This window comes from Mustela nivalis (genome assembly GCF_964662115.1).
Source record: "Mustela nivalis genome assembly, chromosome: 9".
Taxonomy (NCBI): domain Eukaryota; kingdom Metazoa; phylum Chordata; class Mammalia; order Carnivora; family Mustelidae; genus Mustela; species Mustela nivalis.
In genome coordinates, this window is record NC_139028.1 from 33,045,859 (window position 1) to 33,056,801 (window position 10,943).

The following is a 10,943-nucleotide window of genomic DNA, read 5'->3' on the forward strand; positions in this document are numbered from 1 at the left end:
TTTTAGTTTGTTTTCAAATTATGTGAAATTTATTTTGGTATACAAAAAGGTTTAATTAATAGAATATTTTATAATAATGAAGAAATCACATGTCAAAGTATGAAACTGAAATTTGGCATACAATAGTCATTTATATTCATGATTTTTTAGATGGAAGAAATAGTTAAACAACAAATGGTTCACACTCTTGAGTTCCAGACATCCTAGTACCATTGTATATTTTATGTGAATATGAAGATATAAGGAAAAATCTGAGAAAGAGACAAAAGAAACACAAGTCATGATATTTTCATAATAATCTTTAAGATTTTTTTTCATCATTAGAGTAAAACTGTGAAAAAGCAAAATAAGCATAAAAATATTTTTTGGCAAAAAATGTTGAAAATTTGTTGAGGAAAAGTAAACAGGGTGAATAGAAAAAAAAACCCACTGTTGATACATGTTGGAACAATTTGTTTAAATATTTTATTCAGAGACAGGACTCCATTATAGAAAATGGGGAGTTCAACAAATCTTTTTCCCCCCAAAAATGAGTATAAAATGGGAAAAATAAAAACTGATCAAAAACAGAGCTCTGCAAATCAACCAGAGAAAAACAAGAAACCGAGAAATGTTTATTCATGAAAAACTGCTAGAAATTTGGGTGAGAAAAGTGGGAGTCTAAAGAGAATCTACAGTCTTCTTGCCTGGAACTCTTCTTCCCACGTACCTCCTCCAAAAACTTGGTCAATAAAGTAGCCTTATCATGGCATGACACTTGTGAAAACCAGTAACTTCACCATTAAAAGGGCCTAACTTGATTTGGACAGGAGAACCAAAATCCACTGTTGGCAGCAAAAGTAAAAGTAGCATATGTGAGAGGAAGTGAATGGGGAATTACCATAGCTTTGTTAAACTGAGTTTGGAGCCCCAGTTATGGCAAATGATAGACTGGCCAATAAATTTACAAGGAGATGATGGAAATGAGAGAATCATAGAAGGGCTAGATAATGTCTTCATATCTCCCTGGCTTAATGAGAAGCTATGCACACGTTTACAGGATACCCTGGAAGGTCTTAAGTAAAGTAAAAGCCTAGGGACACTTTAAAACTGCCTGAACTTGCTTACCTCAATGTACACACAGATCTATCAGCAGAGGGTGAGAGATTTATAGGCTCAAAGTTCTTGAGCACAATCTCTTATGAATCACTGGCTTGCTAGTAAGCCATGCAGACCAGGGCCAAACCATAGGAAGCCAAGTAGAAAAATAAAACAATTAAACAAACAAACAAACAAAATAGAAGAGACATCAGTGGCTGCACATTACAGGGAGAAAGATTCTGCAGATTAAGTCCAAGTAAATTCCTAAAAACAACAGCTACTTACTTAAGTGGGAAAAAATGATCCAGGGGTGCTACGATATATGTTCTAAAATGTTAGTCTTAAAAAAAACAAAAACAAAAAACCAAACAAACAACAAAAGAAAACAAACAAACAAAAAAACACCAAGAATCATGATATATTCAAAGAAACAGGAAAATGTGACTTCTACTCAGGGAAAAAGATCCATAGAAGCTGAAACTAAGTAGACTCAGATATTATATTTACCACACAAAGACTTTGAAGTGGAGCTTACAATATATTTAAAATGTTAAGTGAAAGTATCATGACAATTATCCTCAAATAGGAATTCTAAATGTAGAACCAGAAAAATAAAAAAGGAACCAATGAAAATTCTAGAATTTAAAAACACAGTAGGTGAAATAAAAAAACGTAACCAAAATGGTAGATTTGAGATGGCAGAAGAAAGAATCAGTGAATTTGAAGATAGGTCAATAGGAACAATCCAATCTGAAGAATAGAGATGAAAAGAGATTGAAGAAATTAAAACAGAAACTCAGAGACCCGTGAGGCAAGATTAAATATACTAACATGCAATAAGAATCCCAGAAGGATGACTGAAGATTTCATAAAATTGATGTAAAATGTAATCTACACATCCATAAAGATCAACAAACCCTAAGTAAGATAATATAAAAATCTCCATCTACACAAATAGTAAAATTACTGAACATTAAGGACAAATAGAAACTCTCCAATCCAAAGAGAAATAAAGAATAATAATCCAATTAATGGGGCAATTCTTATCTGAAACAATGGAGACCAGAAGGCAGAGTGATGAGATAAAATAGTCAATCATTAATTCTATCTCCAGTAAACTATCTTTTAAAAGCGGGGAGGGGGGTTGGGAGAAGGGGTGGGATTATGGACAATGGGGAGGGTATGTGCTTTGGTGAGTGCTGTGAAGTGTGTAAACCTGGTGATTCACAGACCTGTACCCCTGGGGATAAAAATATATGTTTATAAAAAATAAAAAATTTAAAAAAAAGAAAATTAAAAGCTATGGTAAAACAAAGATTCATGTAGTGTCCTTTTATATAAGCTTTATAAGAAAACCAGTCTGATCCAAATCACACTCTTACCATGTATTTTTTTTTTAATTTTTTATTTTTTATAAACATATATTTTTATCCCCAGGGGTACCATGTATTTTTGTTCTTCTTAAGTAATAGATTTGTGTGTGTGTGTGTGTGTGTGTGTGTGTGTGTGTGTGTACATGTATAAGACTACAGATCTTCTTTATTAACATGTAATGCTTTATCTAGAAACCCCTTTACACATTATGTTGAGGTAAAAAATGGGAATGTTCAAAGATTCTGTAATGAATTTAGATGTGTGTGTTTAAAGCATTTGATAAAATTTAAATTTTTTACACATATTTTTGTTCATTAATATATTTTTTCTTACTAATACCAACCTGCAAGAAAAAGAACGTTTCCAAGATAAAGACTAAGAGAATTTATTCTTAGCAATTTATTCTTAGACTTATAAGAAATAGGAAATGGAAGAAAATAACACCATAAAGCCAGTCCACAGGAAGAAATGAAGAACACTGGAATAGGTAACTGTGTGGGTAAGCATAAAAGAATGTATAAATATATATTTTCCTTTTTCTTCTCTTGATTAAAAAATCATCAGATTGTATAAAGTAACAATTAACACTGTATTACTGAATTTATAACATTAATATAGATTATATATATATGACAATAATGGCACAAAAAGGGGAGAAAATGGAGCTATATAGGAACAAAGGTGCTATATCTTGCTGAAATTTAGTATTAAATTAACTTGAGTTAAATTGATAAATTAAGATGTATCTTTTAATCTCTAGAGCAAATGCTAATAAAATAAAATAAAATAAAATCTGAATATCAATGGAGGAATTAAAATGATATACCAAGAAGAATTAACCCAAAATACAACATTAGAGGAAGAACAGAGGAACAGAAAGACATGAGCTATTTTGACAACAACAACAAAATGACAGACAAGATCCAGTCATATCAATAATGACCTTAAGTAGTCCATTATAAACAGACTATTTCACTGAAAACATTGAAATTATCAGATTGAATAAAAAGAAAGATTCCACTATGTGTTAACTACAAGAGACCCACTTCAAGTTTAAATATACAACCAGATTGAGAGTAGAAGAATAAGAAAGACATATACAAACAGTATAACAAAAAGAGCTGGAGTAAGTATATTTATTTAGTATTAAACAAAATAGACCTTTAGAAAATACATATTGGTAGAGATAAACATGGAAATTTCATAATGATAAAAGAATCAATACAACAGGAAGATATAATGATTTTAAATGTGTATGCACCTAACAATGGGACCCTAAAATACAAAAAGCAAAAAAACTGAGAAAATTTAAAGGAAATGTATAATAATTATAGTTCACAATTTCGAGACCCTTGACATTGATAGAGCAAGTTTACGAAAAATTAATAAAGTTCTGAAAAACACTGTTAATCAACATGATCTAACTGACATTTATAGAATACTTTATCCAACAATAGCAAATACATTCTTTCAAGTGCATGTGGAACATTCTCTAGAATAGACCATATGATAGGCCTTAAAATAAATTTCCATAATTGTAAAAAGATTGAAGTTACTCAAAGTATGTTCTCCAACCACAATAAAATTAAATTAGAAAGCAACAACAGAAATTTGAAAAATCCCCAAATATCTGAAAATTAAACGACACATTTCTAAGTAATCCAGATCAAAGAAGAAATCACAAGGGAAATTAAAAAATATTTTGAGCTGAATGAAAGTGAAAAAACAACAAATAAAAATTTATGGGATGCAGCTAAAGAAGTGCTTAAAGGGAAAGTTACAGCTATAAACATGTATATAAAAAATTGTATTCACTGTTTAGAAAAGCCATTAATATAAATTAGAAACAGATTATGAATTTGAACAGATCCTAGACTTTATTGGTTCAGTGTTGGTACCTTTTTGTTAAAGGTTTTTTTATAAAATTTTAAATACATTTAAATGAATTTCATATATATGCATGTATATAAATGCATATAATACATTGTAAAATGCTTTATTAAGCAAAGATCTTGTAGATAATCATCACCATGTGTTGAGGTTCTATCTACTTGTGAGGCACTGGGCAAGCATTTTATATACATGGTTTCATTTAATATTCATGACAATCCTATGGAATATTATTAAGGAAAATAAGGCTCAGAAAGTTCTTAAGTTGTCTACATAAACATTTAACATGTCAGATATATAGCAGAGCCGTATTCAAACCCAGGCCTCCTGGAAGACAAAGTCAGTTCTCTTCATTTCTATTCTAACCACCTCTCTTTCTGGATCTTAGTGATTTTGTCTGTCTTTATTCTCAGTCTTCTACATTTACATGTTCTTTAACCACGAAGACTAAGATTTAAAAAATCACTATTTTCACCTTTGCAGACCTCTGATATGGGTTTGAAAATTGATGAGTCTTGTCAGTTCAATTCCTCGACAGGCCTGCCTTTGGTTTACTTTGGTTACTGTTAAGATGTATTATCTGCCTGCCTTCCAAATATATCCTGTGCTCCAAAAGATCTCTTGTTTACTCCTGTTTAAAAGAGTATTTTGTTCAACCTTGAATCTTCTGCATCTAGCAACATAGCTGTCTCCTAAGAGGTGTCTCAGGAAGCTCATGGGGGACAGCTTGCCAGATGGCACAACGTTCAGGCTTAGAATGAAAACCCACGTTATAGATGGCTCAGGTTAATCCTTGTTTCTATACTTTGAGCTTCACGTGAATATACCTATCTATCTATCATAGGAACAGATTTCTTTCTAGGATCCAACAAGGCCTTTGGAGACCATGGTTATATTGTTTTTTGTATTTTGTTTTTTTCCCATTTGGGTCTTTTAAATTTCTGAGGTCTAAGAAGGAGCAAAGTTGCACAAAATACAAGGTTCCTTATTGTGTCTCAGAGGGAAACTTTTCTTTCTCCTGTGCCAGGTGACCTGAAAGAAATATCTCTGAATAGTTCTCTCCAGTCCCATGGGTCTCTGGTTTTCCATTTAAATTTCTTTTTAAAAATATCCACTTTTCTAGGTGTAGATGTTCCTGAAATAGATACCTAGGAGAGGCAGTAGAACTAGGGGATATCACATCCCCAATTGCTATCTCTTAATTCCCTTAATTGCTCCATATTATTCTTTCTTCTCTTTCTCTCAGCTGGCTGTCCTTGGCTACACCCAAGGCTTGACTACTTTGCATTTCTATGGCTTATCTCCACCCAGTCTATTCATTTTCTCTCCTTTCTCACCTTTGGGTATCTTTCTCCGCATTCCTGATCATCTTTCTTTTACACAACTGACCTCCAACAGTCTCAGGTTGTTCTAAGACTGAACCAAAATGCAAGGAGAGTATAAAAGCCTGGGCAGCTTACACCTGTTATCATAGCTCCCATTGATTAAAGTGTGGGAGGCTGTCTATGCACAAAATGCCTTGCCCATGCCCACATAGATGTCCTTGGATGGTTTTATTTGGGTCACTGAGGGGAGAAGAAAGAGTATTATTTTCAGAGAGAGCACTAAACTAGGTGGGCTTTAGGAAACAGAGTTGAGCTGTGAGGAATATTAATCAGAGAGAGTGTGAAATGCCAGAGTTGTTGATATGAATGATGCAAGGTCATTGTGGGGCTGGGGTGGTATTGGTTCCATGTGTCAAATGCATGAGGAGTCAATGATGGCAACAGGTGAACAAATGTCAAGGTCTATAGTCAAGAGGTCAGAGGCCGCGCAAAATAAGATTTGAGTCCCAGGTTCCAAACCAGGCTCATAAAGAGCAATTGTGGGCTCTAGTGTCTCCTTTTCTTGACATCTGGTATGTCTAATAGGGATGGAGTGTGTGGCTTAAGGAGCTGAATGAACTTTGCCTTTCTCTAATCCCCCACACATGAGTTCATTCCATACACATACTGAGTGAAAGGCAGTCCGAGTGTCTGGCTAGGGTTTAGTTCATAAGGCGACCCTGCCCCTCTCTTGGCAAGATGTCTCCCTTTCCAGCCTCAGCCAGATAGACTAAATCTGAGGGACTGGAGAAAGTGGGAATACTGTAACATTTTTGTCCAAAGTTTATAACTACTTTCATTTAAAGGCCCTTGTCACATTCTCTATGTTCAATCAATATGTCTTTTTATAATCCCATCTTTCAAGAAATGTTCAGGGTTTAAAATTAGTATTAGTGGAGGCAGAAAGTTTATTTCATTCAAGCAGGTATTGAGCACCTACTATGAGTATGCTATGCAAAGATTAAGCCTTCTTGGGATGGGGAAACAATAATGGGAGACTGGATTCCTCTCTGCCATTAGATGCTCAAACATTTTGTAGCAGGGATTTGTGTCTTATTTATCTTCTTTCCTTCACAAGCAATCAGTGGCTGGTGGACAATAAACTTCTGCTGAATGAGCTGTTTGCTATTGAAAGCTGAGGACCCTAACGCCTTCTATTAGTGCACCATGATTGGTCTCTTTTCCGTGTAGTCTGAAATTAACTGTGATTAGTTGTCGATAATAATAATGGAACAGCATCTGTATCAAAACGAAAGTAAACATGACAGAAGTGGAGAAGAATGGAAAGGAAAAGACAGAAGAAAAGGATTCAAAAGAACAAGGGCAAGGGCAAGGGGTTCAGGAGATAAAGAGAAGAGGTAGTTACAAGGGACAGTTAGAGCAGGGAGTGGCAGATTTCAATTCATGAAATGAGGCATATCAGCCACATAGAACATAAATGGGAGCTGTGTACCAAGGGAACAAAAGGTAATTGCTGTGTTGTATATTAATAGCTCTTACTGCCACCAAATACCAGTTGTCAGTGTGTATATTGTTGGCAAGTTCTGCAGTATCTCAGCTAGGTGCTACTGAAGGCACAAGATGGGACACAGAGACAAATACAGCTTTTCTCTTACAAAAAGTCACAAAAAATATTTCAAGCATGCAATGATTAGCACCAGTACATTTAGCCATCCAGAAGGATCTTAATACAGAGGTTTGACCATGTATAGTTTAGCAGTACAAATACTTATGTTCTGGTTGGCTCTATCAAGGTGCACCCACAAACCTGTTCTTGGGAGTTGGGAGGAACATGACTTGTAGATTCCCTGGGGCAGGGCATGCAGGGGGTGGGTGGGACAGAAGCAAGTGGAGATGAAATCAGTCTATTTGCTCCCACTTTACTGCGCAACCCTTCCTTGCCCTACACCAGACCTCCTGCACCATCAAATATTGCTTACCCTCCTTGATCCTAAACTGATGAAGGGTTGGGATAAGAACAGAATGAGTCAAAAGATGCAATCTCCTAAGCAGGTTTTGGGAGAAATATTTTTGCCCTCCTCCAACTGGCCCCTGCAAACATGAAAGGACAGATTCCTCAACTGAAGGCTTTGTGGCATGGGCCATCAAGGGATGAACAAAACACAAATGATGTAGTAGGAGAAGCAGGAACTTGAATCCTGGCTCTCCCAGTGATGGATGGAGCAAACATGAAATTCATACTTTCTCAGGCTTGAGTTTCCATATCTAAAAAGTAGAGTTGATAAATTCTACCTAAAATAAAAGGAAAAAGCATCAAAACTGCTGAAGGATGCATCTCCCCAGCATCCTGGAAGTTCACAGAAGTTCTGGGTCTTGGGCAAGCTTTGCAGCTGGTTCTTTCTCTTGTTTATCCCAGCCCAGTGGCAATTAACACTAGTCCTGTGCCTTGGGACCACCTGGCTTTGTGGAAAGAAACCTCACTGAAGAGCTCTGACAGCTTTCTAATTTTACTTCTCTTCAGATCCTTCTTCTCCAGGGCAACCACACACACAATGCCATTTTGCAATTTATTTTCATTTTGCAGAGGAGAGCCTACCCTCCTCTTCCTGGTTTGGCTTCTATGGCCTGGCCATATTACTCTTGGATGGCCCTGGGCTGTTTTGGCCTCAGAGCTGGCATGGCCTTGTTATGCCAGCTGGAGAAGGACAACACACCTGTGGGTGTGCTAGGCTGGGTCTGGTTGGTGACTGGGCAAGGGTCCTAATTACTTGAGGGTGACACAAGGCTTGCCAGCATGACTTCATGCATTTACTTTTACCAGGCTCTGTGAGCTCTGTGGAGAAGCTCAGGGTGTTTATGCAGCTGCCCCAGCCCCAGTGGGAGTGGCCTCTCTTACCTATGGATCACCCTTTCGGGCCTCCAGGTGGACATCTGTGCTCAAGTTCAAGCCACTTGCAGATATCCGGCTTATAGAGTATTCATGTTGTTGTCTTTTCTTCTCACTTAATTTTTGGAAAAGGTATTGTTTTAAACAAGAAAACTTAAAAACAGATGGGTTGTGGTTTTCAGCCTTCACATTTCCAAGAACATGATAGAAACCAGGAGTCAACCCATCTGACTCTTTGGGACCTGATTCTGCATTTCTTATATTGGCAAAGTCCTTGCTGAAGATGGAAGTACAACAGCTGCCAACTGGGAAGGAGCCACAGCTCCCTGCCAGAAGCGTGCCTGCCTCCCATTGCCATTGTCATTGCAGCAGGAAGACTTAGGATGGAGGTTGAGTAAGTCTCATGTGCTGTCTCCTGCGCGGAAGATGCTGAACCACTGTCTGGAATATGCCCTTGGAGTTGTTCCAGGGGTGGTGATAGGAGGGACTGAGTCACCAGTGGTCTTTCCCTTGGAGCCCATACTCCTCTTTAAAACTGGGGGTTTGCAGTCTGGGGCATGGGACCATGCTTTTCTCAGTGCATAATGACCCTTCCAAGGACTAAATCTGCATCCCAAGACCCATCACCCCCTCAGAGGAAAAGGAAGAATTGTTCCCAGTGGGCTGCTCAGCTAAACGTGACATAAAGTAACATGCCTGCATTGAACTGGGGACAGATCCCAGGAGACCAAACTCTGCTTCCTCATCACACCCAAACAAGAGGTCTGGGTAGAAAGTAAATCTTGTGACTGCAAGAAACAGTATTTGGAGAAAACATAATGGATATTAGTCATGGACGTTTTTATAATAAGGAAAACTTCTTATGGTAGCACACGATTGTCAGAGGCCTGGCTCATCTGGAATCATTTTGAAGCCCACCCTTAGTATGTATGCACAAAGTCGGCAGGAGAGCATATTCTGGGATATGCACCCCTAACACAGTATTCCCTAAAATGTGTTTCATGGAGCACTTGACCTTGGAAATCATTTTTATGAGGAGAAATTTCCATGGTTAAAAAAGATTGAAAAATGTTACTTTCTCTGTTTGGAGATTAACAGTATCCATTAACGACTCAGAATATATGCTTAAGAAGACTTTTAACTCCATTTAACTCCATGTTTCCCAAATTTGATAATGGAATGTTAATTTTGCAAATTATCTGTGAAGCACATTTGGGAAATTTTGCTTTACATGACTCCTTCAATTTGCAGCATCCCCCCTTCAAGCTGGGAAATTAACAATCCTTGGGGATCATGGCCTCCGTTCAGTTAAATGGATGAGTGGTCCATGCCAGTTCAGAGCTGGGTTGGCAGCCCATATACTAGAAATTTGACATTACATCTTAAAGTAGGATGGAGAGGAAGAATTATTGCCTTTAAAAAATAACTTTCTCATATTGAAGGTTAAAACCTTAGGGCTACAAAAATAATTTAATGATGCTCTGAGACTAGAAGGTTAATCCTGTTCAACACTTTTCCATCAGGATCCATTATTCCAAGATGGCCACTTAGGAAATCTGATGCAGATATGATTTTAAACAGCTGAGAGTCAGAGACCTTCTCTTCCATTGTTCCCCACAGTAACAGGTTTGTGCATGTGCTAGGCACTTGATTCTAGATTTACTAAATGGAATCCATGGGGCTTAATTTTATATATGGTCTGGGAACAGAGTGAGTGTGTAGCTCTTGGTCTGGGTCATTCCTGACTTATTTTTCATGTCTTGAATTTTCTATGTACAATAATTTATGATCTGAGGTTTGGAAACACCTAGTCAGAGCACCAGACCTTCTGCAGAGTTTCCTTAGACACTTCAGTTCGGGATTCATAGAGATTTCCTAGTCAACTCCTCACACATTTTCCTGTGACACAGTTCCTGCTTAGCACACACCTTGGTATTCTTGCCTCACCTGCTATTCTTTTGGGAATCCATCATGTGATCACTTTCAACTTACGTGTGTGTGTGTGTGTGTGTGTGTGTGTGTGTGTGTGTGTTTCCTGGCCAAATTTTGCTGGACTATATTCACCTGTATCCCAACCTGAACCTCTAAACTAGCTTCAAAACCCTGATGGAACCTGTTATAGTTACATTGGATATGGTTCCTAATTTAGCCTTTGTATTAGCAAGGAAGTCCTTAAAGCCTGTTCCAATAGATGAAACCCAGGCTTACCCTCCCCCAACCCACTGACCTATTTAATGTCTGCTATAGATTTACTTTCAAAGGGGAAGCAGGTGAAAGGGGAAAGCATAAGATCATGGGGAGATCCAGGATTGTTTTAGCTTCCCGGTCTTTATAAATTTATCAAGTAAGAAAACATTCCCCTGGACTTGTCTCTGCTGACCCTTGTG